Source organism: Bison bison, unplaced genomic scaffold (assembly GCF_000754665.1).
Source record: "Bison bison bison isolate TAMUID 2011002044 unplaced genomic scaffold, Bison_UMD1.0 scf7180017864163, whole genome shotgun sequence".
NCBI lineage: Eukaryota > Metazoa > Chordata > Mammalia > Artiodactyla > Bovidae > Bison > Bison bison.
This window is the reverse complement of record NW_011494735.1, coordinates 8451942-8464062: the sequence shown is the minus strand read 5'-3', so window position 1 is coordinate 8464062 and position 12121 is coordinate 8451942.

The window sequence follows — 12121 nt, the reverse complement described above, 5'->3', positions numbered from 1 at the left end:
AAATTCCGGTTCTACCATTACTAGCAGAGTGACCTCATGCAGTGAATTAACCTGTGATTTAATTTCCTTGTCTGTAAATATTGAGTAAAAATATGTGAGTCTTTGGAATGTACAGGGTTAACCAAAACAATGTATGTGAAATGCATGCAGAGCCCTGCATGGAACACAGGTGGCCTTCCTCAGAGCTCTTTAAGCTTTCCCTCCCTCCCTTCATTATCTAGTTATCCTGTAAGTGCATTGCGCCAACACATTTTGGCATTTGCTAGACCATCATCTAGAGCATCCCAGAAAGAAAACAGCTCAGTGAGAATGGCTTTCTTTGTAGGGGAAAGTGTGGTGTGCGCAAGGCTGGCTCCCAGCCTGGGATGCAGGGGTCAGTGGGGCTGCCGCCAGCCGTCTGCTGTGTTAGCCGGGGAAATCGACTCACAGCCCTCCTGGCACCTACTGCTGGCCTTGGGTAAACATAATTACAGTCTTTAAAAAGAGAAGAGGGAACACAACCAAGATCCCCACTCACCATGTAAACAGGATGTCCACTGAATGGCAGCCATGGAGATGTTTATGTTCTGTTCAGGGGACAGTTGACCAAAGGCCTCTGGGAGCTTTATTGCTGCCTGGAGCAGTGGTCTGCCAGCCATGGAGGTGGCTGGGTTCTTCCCGGGTTTGTGAATGCTGGGTTTTAGCTGAGATCTCTGGGGCTGTGCTGTCTAGAACTGGATGCAGTCCTTTGGGATGCTGGGTCTGGTTATCTGCTCAAAGGCCCTTTATACAGAAATGGGGCATTCTGTGTCTGTGCTCAGCTTTCAGAGTGCCTTCTATGAGCTGGAGGCTGACTGGTGGAGGCCTTTATGAAATAATCCTCATTGATAAGCTACCATTTACTCAGAGCAAGGCAGCAGGCCAAATACTTCATGTGGATTATCTCATCTTTTAACCCTCATCACAACCCTTTGTGGTAATTTTATTGTCTTGAAGAGGCCCTGCAAAGATAAGCAACTGGATTAGAAGTCAATTCAGTTTAAAAGTTTTTTTTACTAATTCATTTATCTGTTTTGTTTTTTCAGTTGTGCTGGGTCTTTGTTGCTGTGCACGGGCTTCCTCTAGCTGCAGTGAGCAGTGTCTGCTCTTTATTGTGCTGTGCGGGCTTCTCATTGTGGTAGCTTCTCTTGTTGCAGAGCACAGGCTCTAGGCACACAGATTTCAGTCAGTGGCAGCACGAATGCTCAGTAGTTGTGCGCACGGGCTTTAGTTGCTCCATGGCATGTGGAATCTTCCCAGACCAGGGATGGAAGCTGTGTCCCTTGAATTGGCAGGTAGACTCTTATCCACTGTACTACCAGGGAAGTCCATGAAATCAGATCAGTTTTATCTCAAACCTGTGTTTAATGGTAAGCTACATGAAGGCAGGGACCTGTCAAGTTCAACACTCCATCTCTACAGCCCAGCATAGTGTGTGCGAAAACTTTTGTGTGTGTGTGTGTCTCGGCTTTCTTTTCTTTTTTTTTTCTCTTATTAGACCCAAACCCAAGCTCGATCTTCTCAGCTCGCAACAGGCTAATAATTGGGAAACGAGGAGTTAAGGCAAGGAATAGCGACTTGATTCAGAAAGCTGTGCACCTGAGAAGATGGTGGGCTAGGGGAGAAGGCGATGGCACCCCACTCCAGTACTCTTGCCTGGAAAATCCCACGGACGGAGGAGCCTGGTAGGCTGCAGTCCATGGGGTCGCGAAGAGTCGGACACGACTGAGCGACTTCCCTTTCACATTTCACTTTCATGAATTGGAGAAGGAAATGGCAACCCACTCCAGTGTTCTTGCCTGGAGAATCCCAGGAATGGCGGAGCCTGGTGGGCTGCCGTCTATGGGGTCACACAGAGTTGAACACGACTGAAGTGACTTAGCAAGGGCCCTAGAGTACTATCTTATGGGGTGTGGATGCCAGTTTCTTTTCTAGAATGGTGAGGAGGAGGAGGTGAGGAAGTAAAGTAAAAAGGCCATAAATCTTGTAAAATTTCTCTTAACTTGGCCAACCTTGGGGAGGGGATGTGTTAACTGCTTCTTTTTCTGCAGTTCTTTGCAGGTGGGCAGGGTCAGAATGTCTTCCTGCTAGCTGAGCAAAGGTACTTAAGTTTAACATTCAGGCAGAGGGGCAGATTCCCCAAGGCAGGCCGTTAAGTATGCTTACACTACAAGACAACATCCCTTTAATGACTATAATAACAAAAGCAACGAAAAGCAAAGATTAAAAGAATAGAAATAGATCCAACAGGAGTCATTTTCTGGGGAGCATATTTCCCCGTAGTAGTGAGAGTGTGTGGGGGCATGGTGTACCCCACACATTTCTGGTGACTCAGGGTGCTCATTGGTCAATACTGGCTGCAGTAGAGTCTTGGGTATGGATTGAGGCACCAAGGCAGTGACTACTTGGCAGAGTGTCTAACTGAGAAGCCAAGTCCTGTTGTAGTCCCGTCTTCTCTGGAACTGAGGTCAGGGAAGGCATCTCTTGGGTCCATCCAATCCAGCCTGCTCCCAGGGCAGCAGAAACAGTGAAAGGAGATGCTCATCTCAGCTGGCCTCTGTCTGTGGTGCACGAGCCAGCCCTGGAGAACAGTTTAGCGGCTGCTCTTCCAGTCGCAGGAGGGTTTAAGTGGAGTTGGGAAGATAGGCTGAGCAGATTTTCCAGGAATGCCAGGAGGTGATCCGTCTCCCTTTATAATTCTAGATGCACTAGGTGGGTATCCAAGAGCCCTTTAGTCTTTGAATTCCTGAATAGAAGGGAGGGGCATGCTTGTTCTGCAGGATGGATTATAACATTAACATGCCCAGGTTCTGAATAGAGCATGATCTTTATCCTAAGTCTGAGTTTTAGATTAGAGGGAGATGCAACCTTCTCACTCTCTATTCAGGTCTCCTTCTGGGGAGGCACCTGAGTGCTGATCATTCCACTGCCTAGAGCTGAGGTCCTAGTGACCTCCATATTGTTACTAAGTCTCAGGCAAGTGCAGATGGTTGTTTTCAATGGCCCAAGATGTCAGGATACTGCTGAAAAGTAAAAGCATGCCAAGGCTTGGCCAGACTCGTGTTATTTGGTTGATGCTGTTAGGTAGTTAGAATAGGGAAAAGGAGTCCAAAATGGCGGTGGCTAAAAGACAAGGAAGAGAAAACCCGTGAAAATAGAACAGAGGAAGGTCAAAGGAAGGTCCGAGGTCCGGAATGAGGACTTCAGGTAGAACAGCACTCCTGACTAAGCCCAATTTACATAGGGCAGGCCCAGGGGGAAGAAAAAAACATATAAAAAGAGGAGCCAAAGGGTTCACTCTCTCCCTCCCGCGCGCTGGGGCGCTCTTCTCTTCGTGTCTTTGGATCGACATGCCCTCACGCCTCGAAGATGGATTTTCCTGCTATCTTCTAAATAAAATAGAGCTGTAACACTGAGCTGTAACACTGATTGTCTAAGAGCTATAACATGGTCCGTTTGACCTGAGAGCTATAACATGGTCTGTCCGAGACCTGAGAGCTGTGACACACCGAGGGGGCTTTAATGTCTGTCATTCCAAATCTTTGTTGTGACGAGACAAAAACCGAGGAGCATACACTCGCGTGACAATGCTAAAATGATGGAAAGGATGAGGTCTTGTGCTGTGTGTGTTCATTGTTGGTGGTGGATTCTTTTTAAAGCATTATAACCATCACATTCCCTCTGTCCCAGATTTTGGACCATTGGTTGATGATATGTCCTGTTAGGATACACCAGACTCTCAGATAGGCCTGGGATTTCAGAGAGCAGTCTGGGACCAAAGGTATAATTCAGCATCCTTCTCAGTGGTCTCTTTATGTTTATTCAATCCTGCACACAGCACAACCTTCCACTATCTTGCTTCCTCTCATCATTCAGTCTCAGTGTCCAGTCTGGGCTCCTATTCCAGATGCTTCTCACAGAGAGTGTAGCCTTAGAAAGCAGGGTGGGTTGTATAGCTCCCCTGGCATGCCAGTGCATCACATCTTCTTTATCATGCCTTATGAATTAGCAGCTCTCTTCATAAGAGAGGAATTTGGGCTGGAAAGAAATAGCCTGGGCCTCTAACCACCACTTCTGCCCACATTTTCTATGCCACCTGGGTTGGCATTTCTACCTTCAGTCTGCTTGGTCCACTGCAAATTTTGGGCTTTATGTTCAGCATATGTGACCTGTTCCCTAAGCTTCCCTGGTGGCTCAGATGGTAAAGAATCTGCCTGAAATACAAGAGATCTGGGTTCAGTCCCTGGGTTGGAAAGATCCCCTGGAGAAGAGCATGGCAACCCACTCCAGTATTCTTGATTGGAGAATCCCATGGACAGAGGAGCCTGGTGGGCTACAGTCCACAGGGTCTCAAAGAGTTGGACATGACTGAGCACACATACATTCACTGGTCTTGTGCCTGCTTCTACAATATGTGCTTGTGCATGCGTACACACACACACACACACACACACACACATCACTTTAACTCCCTCAGTGCCTAAAGAATCCCCCATTTAGAGGTATAAAGATCAAGTATCCTGAGACAAGAATGGGTTATTTTCTTGGGGCAGCACTTATTAAATTAATTAACAATATCCCAGAGATATGAGTCAGTTCAGTTCAGTTGCTCAGTCATGTCTGACTCTCTGTGACCCCATGGACTGCAGCACACCAGGCTTCCCTGTCCATCATCAACTCCTGAAGCTTGCTCAAACTCATGTCCATTGAGTTGGTGAGACCATCCAACCATCTCATCCTCTGTCATCCCCTTCTCCTCCTGCCTTCAATCTTTCCCATCATCAGGGTCTTTTCCAATGAGTTAGTTCTTCGCATCAGGTGGCCAAAGTATTGGAATTTCAGCTTCAACATCAGTCATGAATATTATGGTTCAAATTTGGAGAACTCCTCTTTCTCACTGTCAACCTTTCCTCCTTCAATTGCTGTTTCCATGACATTTTGGAGCTGGTTCCAGCTTTTCAGGTATAATTCTGGTTGAGCTTCTGTAGAATGTTGTATTGGTTAGGTAGCAGGGATCACAAAAGTTCCAGTTGAAGCAATAGACTTGGAATAAAGTGATAAACTTAGAATTAGGAGCAGTGCTGGAGCGACTTTGAGGAGATACCCCATGTCCAAGGGCAAAGGAGAAGCCCCAGCAAGATGGTAGGAGGGGTGAACTCACGTTTAGAATCAAACCTCGTACCTACCAGAGACACTCAGAGGGCTCAAACAAACCTTGTGCACACCAGGACCCAGAGACCCCACAGAGACTGAGACAGAACTGTGTTTGAGTGTCTCCTGTGGAGGTATAGGTCAGCAGCGCACTGCCTCAGGGGCAGGGGCTTTGGCGCAGTAGACCTGCATATGGCATAAGCCCTCTTGGAGGAGGTCCATACAGCTGCCAGTGGAAACAGTCTGACAGTGGAAACAGTGTCAGACTTTATTTTTGGGGGCTCCAAAATCACTGCAGATGGTGACTGCAGCCATGAAATTAAAAGATGCTTACTCCTTGGAAGGAAAGTTATGACCAACCTAGAGAGCATATTCAAAAGCAGAGACATTACTTTGCCAACAAAGGTCCGTCTAGTCAAGGCTATGGTTTTTCCTGTGGTCATGTATGGATGCGAGAATTGGACTGTGAAGAAAGCTGAGTGCCGAAGAATTGATGCTTTTGAACTGTGGTGATGGAGAAGACTCTTGAGAGTCCCTTGGACTGCAAGGAGATCCAACCAGTCCATTCTAAAGGAGATCAGTCCTGGGTGTTCTTTGGAAGGACTGATGCTAAAGCTGAAACTCCAGTACTTTGGCCACCTCATGCGAAGAGTTGACTCATTGGAAAAGACTCTGATGCTGGGAGGGATTGGGGGCAGGAGGAAAAGGGGACAACAGAGGATGAGATGGCTGGATGGCATCACCGACTTGATGGACGTGAGTTTGAGTGAACTCTTGGAGTTGGTGATGGACAGGGAGGCCTGGCGTGCTGCAGTTCATGGGGTCGCAAAGAGTCGGACACGACTGAGCGACTGAACTGAACTGAATTGAACAGCCGCCAGGACTTACACAGGACTGGGGAAACAGATTCTTGGAGGGCACAAACAAAACCTTGTGTGCACCAAGACCTAGGAGAAAGGAGCAGTGACCCCACAAGAGACTGACCTAGACTTGCCCATGAGTATCCAGGAGTCTCTGGCGGAGGCGTGGGTCAGCAGTGGCCTGCTGCAGGGTTGGGGGCACTGAGTGCAGCAATGCCTGCATGGGATCTTTTGAAGGAGTTTGCCGTTATCTTCATTACCTCCACCATAGTTTGGCCTCAGGTCAAATGAGCTCCACCTATCAATAGAAAATTAGATGAAAGATTTACTGAGCATGGCCTCACCCATCAGAACAAGACCCAGTTTCAGTATCTCCCATCAGGAAGCTTCCATAAGCCTCTTATCCTTCTCATCAGAGGGCAGACAGAATGAAAACCACAATCTCAGAGAACTAACCAATCTGATCACAGCCTTGTCTAAGTCAATGAAACTATGAGCCATGCTGTGAAGGGCCACCCAAAACGGAAGGGTCAGGGTAAAGAGTTCTGACAAAATGTGGCCCACTGGAGAAGGGAATGGCAAACCATTTCAATATTCTTGCCTTGAGGACCCCATGAACAGTATGAAAAGGCAGGAAGATAGGACACTGAAAGATGAACTCCCCAGGTCAATGGGTGCTAAATATGCTACTGGAGATCAGTGGAGAAATAACTCCAGAAAGAATGAAGGGATGGGGCCAAAGCAAAAACAACACCCAGTTGTGGATGTGACTTGTGATGGATAAAGTCTGATGCTATAAAGAGCAATATTGCATAGGAACCTGGAATGTTAGGTCCATGAATCAGGGCAAATTGGAAGTGGTCAAACAGGAGATGGCAAGAGTGAACATTGACATTTTAGGAATCAGCAAACTAAAATGGACTGGAAAGGGTGAATTTAACTTAGATGACCATTATATATACAACTGTGGGCAAGAATCCCATAGAAGAAATGGAGTAGCCATCGTAGTCAACAAAAGAGTCTGAAATGCAGTACTTGGATGCAATCTCAAAAATGACAGAATGATCTCTGTTCTGTTCCAAGGCAAACCATTCAGTATCAGAGTAATCCAAGTCTATGCCCCAAGCAGTAATGTTGAAGAAGCTGAAGGTGAAAAGTTCTATGAGGACCTACAAGATCTTCTAGAACTAACACACAAAAAAGATGTCCTTTTCATTATAGGGGACTAGAATGCAAAAGTAGGAAGTCAAGAAACACCTGGAGTAACAGGCAAATTTGGCCTTGGAGTACAGAATGAAGCAGGGCAAAGGCTAATAGAGTTCTGCCAAGAGAATGCACTGGTCATAGCAAACACCCTCTTCCAACAACACAAGAGAAGACTCTACACATGGACATCACCAGATAGTCAATACTGAAATCAGATTGATTATATTCTTTGCAGCCAAAGGTGAAGAAGCTCTATACAGTCAGCAAAAACAAGACCAGGAGCTGACTGAGGCTCAGATCATGAACTTCTTATTGCCAAATTCAGACTTAAATTGAAGAAAGTAGGGAAAACCACTAGACCATTCAGGTATGACCTAAATCAAATCCCTAACCATTATACAGTGGAAATGACGAATAGATTCAAGGGATTAGATATAATAGACAGGGTGCCTGAAGAACTATGGACAGAGGTTCATGACATTCTACGGGAGGCAGGAATCAAGACCATCTCTAGGAAAAAGAAATGCAAAAAGGCAAAATGGTTGTCTGAGGAGGCCTTACAAATAGCTGTGAAAAGAGAAGTGAAAGACAGAGAAGAAAAGGAAAGATATACCCATTTGAATTCAGAGTTTCAAAGAATAGCAAGGAGAGATAAGAAAGCCTTCCTCAGTGATCAGTGCAAAGAAATAGAGGAAAACAATAGCATGGGAAAGACTAGTGATCTCTTCAAGAAAATTAGAGATACCAAGCGAATATTTCATGCAAAGATGAGCACAATAAAGGACAGATATGGTATGGACCTAACAGAAGCAGAAGATGTTAAGAAGAGGTGGCAAGAATACACAAAAGATCTATACAAAAAAGATCTTCATGACCCAGATAGCCATAATGGTGTGATCACTCATCTAGAGCCAGATATCCTGGAATATGAAGTCAAGTGGGCCTTAGGAAGCATCACTATGAACAAAGCTAGTGGAGGTGATGGAATTCCAGTTAAGCTATTTCAAATCCTAAAAGATGATGCTGTGAAAGTGCTTCACTCAAGATGCCAGCAAATTTGGAAAACTCAGTAGTGGCCACAGGACTGAAAAAGATCAGTTTTCATTCCAATCCCAAAGAAAGGCAATGCCAAAGAATGCTCAAACTACTACACAATTGCACTCATCTCACATGATACCAAAGTAATTCTCAAAATTCTCCATGCCAGGCTTCAACAGTACGTGAACCATGAACTTCCAAATGTTCAAGCTGGATTTGGAAAAGGCAGAGAAACCAGAGATCAAATTTCCAATCACTGTTGGATCATGGAAAAAGTGAAAGAGTTCCAGAAAAACATCTACTTCTGCTTTATTGACTATGCCAAAGCCTTTGACTGTGTGGATCACAAGAAACTGTGGAAAATTCTTCAAAAGATGGGAATGCCAGACCACCTGACCTGCCTCTTGAGAAATCTGTATGCAGGTCAGGAAGAAACAGTTAGAATTGGACATGGAACAACAGACTGGTTCCAAATCAGGAAAGGAGTATGTCAAGGCTGTATATTGTCATCCTGCTTATTTAACTTATATGCAGAGTACATCATGAGAAATGCTGGACCGGATGAAGCACAAGCTGGAATCAAGATTGCCGGGAGAAATATCAATCACCTCAGATATGCAGATGACACCACCCTTATGGCAGAAAGTGAAGAAGAACTAAAGATCCTCTTGATGAAAGTGAAAGATTAGAGTGAAAAAATTGGCTTAAAACTCAAGATTCAGAAAACTAAGATCATGGCAGCTGGTCTCATCACTTCATGGCAAATAGATGGGGAAACAATGGAAACAGTGAGAGACTTTATTTTGGGGGGCTCCAAAATCACTGCAGATGGTGACTGCAGCCATGAAATTAAAAGATGCTTGCTCCTTGGAAGAAAAGTTATGACCCACCTGGACAGCATATTAAAAAGCAGAGACATTACTTTGCCAACAAAGGTCCATCTAGTCAAAGCTTTGATTTTTCCAGTAGTCATTACTGGATTTGACAGTGGGAGTATAAAGAAAGCTGAGTGCCGAAGAATTGATATTTTTGAACTGTGGTGTTGGAGCAGACTCTTGAGAGTCCCTTGGACTGTAAGGAGATCCAACCAGTCCATGCTAAAGCAAATCAGTCTTGAATATTCATTGGAAGGATTGACACTGATGCTGAAACTCCAAAACTTTGGCCACCTGATGCAAAGAACTGACTCATTTGAAAAAACTCTGATGCTGGGAAAGATTGAAGGTTGGGGGAAAAGGGGCCAACAGAGGATGAGATAGTTGGATGGCATCACCGACTCAATGGACATGAGTTTGAGTAGGCTCTGGGAGTTGGTGATGGACAGGGAGGTCTGGTGTGCTGCAGTCCATGGAGTCACAGAGAGTCAGACATGACTGAGCAACTGAAATGAACTGAACTGAACTGGAATTCGGGATTTGGAAAGTATCAGATGGCCTCCCTGTTCTGGAATAAGTTTTATTAGTATCAAAGTGATTTAGAATCATTTTCCCTCAATTATCTCTTTTTGTCCAGATCGCATCAGCCGTCATTACACACGGAACCTAACCTCGACTGCTATTTATGATGTGGCTGGGCATGGTGAACCCATCCATCTCCCCAGCCCATTCTCCCCTGCCTTGTGGACTTATATGTGTGTGCAGGGAAGGCTAAACTCCTTCCCTCTGGTTTCCTTTTAAAAAAAAAAATGTATTTATTTATTTGGCTGAGCCGAGTCTTAGCTGCAACATGTGGGATCTATTTCCAGACCAGGGATTTAACCTGGGCCCTCTGCACTGGGAGTGTGGAGTACTAGCCACTGGACCACCAGGAATGTCCCTGGTGTCCTTCTTTCCCATAGATGCCACGTGGCCAAGTGCTGCTGCTTCCACCCAACTCTTTTCCAGTTCTCACCACCTTCCCTATGGCTGGGGCCTTCCGTTTGGCAGGGTTCCTGCCATGCTGGATGGGTTCAGATGGCATCGTGCTCCTTCCACCAGGCTGGGACAAGAGTTCCAGTTCTTTCCAACTCAAGGTGGAAGGACATTTTTGTGTCATTTTCATGATAGATCTTTCAACCAAACTTAAAGCTAAAATATTACTCTGCTGCTGCTGATGATGCTGCTGCTGCTAAGTCGTGTCAGTCATGTTCAGCTCTGTGCGACCCCATAGGCAGCAGCCCACCAGGCTCCTCTGTCTCTGGGAGTCTCCAGGCAAGAATACTGGAGTGGGTTGCCATTTCCTTCTCCATTACCCTGATAAGTCAATTTTTATAACTCTCACTAAGGACCTGACACAGAATAAGTTCACTCCTGAACACCATCTAAGTTCAGGCTCAGGAAATGAGGCAAAATTGTTCAGGTGTCTGGGGTGTGGGGCTCTGATTGTCAGGCCCTCAGTTTCCTTTTTTCTCTCTCAAGGAGCCTGGAACCTTTTTATAGTTGGAACTTTCCTTGGGGGTCCTCCTTGGCAACCCAAGTGCCCATGTGTATACAAAACTCTCATCAGCAGCATTTTTAATCACATGAAGACCTGTTGGGGCTCATACAGATCTTTTCTAGGTCAAACTCAGTATATTGTATTTTTGGAAAAATGAAGATATTCATTGTAATTATGTTTTGGAGGCAGGAATTGTTTATTTTCTAAATGCCTTAATGTATTTTCTACACTTAAAAAAATAGGACAAAGTGAGATTTGAAGAAGACAGCAGATGTTTACTGTTAAACCTGGAGATATTTCTCAATCCCTTTTACTGTCACTCCTCTCACTTAAGAATCTGTACAGTGAGAGTCATGTTTTCCGAGGCCCTGAAGTGTCTTAAAGTTTTCCCTATTGGTCATTGCTTAAATGAACACCCAGGGGGGCTATTTTACAGATTCTCAGTTCAGTTCAGTCGCTCAGTCATGTCCGACTCTTTGCAACCCCACGAATCGAAGCACGCCAGGCCTCCCTGTCCATCACCAACTCCTGGAGTTCACTCAAACTCACGTGCATCGAGTCGGTGATGCCATCCAGCCATCTCATCCTCTATCGTCCCCTTCTCCTCCTGCCCTCAGTCTTTCCCAGCATCAAGGTCTTTTCCAATGAGTTGGCTCTTTGCATCAGGTGGCCAAAGTACTGGAGTTTCAGCTTTAGCATCAGTCCTTCCAAAGAACACCCAGGACTGATCTCCTTTAGAATGGACTGGTTGGATCTCCTTGCAGTCCAAGGGGTTCTCAAGAGTTTTCTCCAACACCACAGTTCAAAAGCATCAATTCTTCGGCTCTCAGCTTTCTTTATAGTCCAACTTTCACATCCATACATGACCACAGGAAAAACCATAGCCTTTACAGATCCTGCTGCTAAGTCGCTTCAGTTGTGTCCGACTCTGTGCGACCCCATAGACGGCAGCCCACCAGGCTCCCCCGTCCCTGGGATTCTCCAGGCAAGAACACTGGGGTGAGTTGCCATTTCCTTCTTCAATGCATGAAAGTGAAAAGTGAAAGGGAAGTCGCTCAGGCATGTCTGACTCTTAGCGACCCCATGGACTGCAGCCCACCAGGCTCCTCTGTCCATGGGATTTTCCAGGCAAGAGTACTGGAGTGGGGTGCCATTGCCTTCCCCGTTACAGATCCTAGGATAGCAAATGGGTCCCTTTCTTTCTCTGTATTCCATATGTCTTCTTGGGTCCTGGCTTTGGGGGCTGAGCTCAAGTCCTCCGCCAGGCTGAGGGAAAGCAGACAAAGCTCTGGGTGCCTCAACTCTAAGGGAAAAGGACATCCTACTGGAGACTAGGGTGCAGCCATGGGAGCTGGGAAGACTGAACATCATTTGGCTGAGTCAATACACGAGCAAACCTGATATTGGAATGGATTCTCTTGATTGATACATAC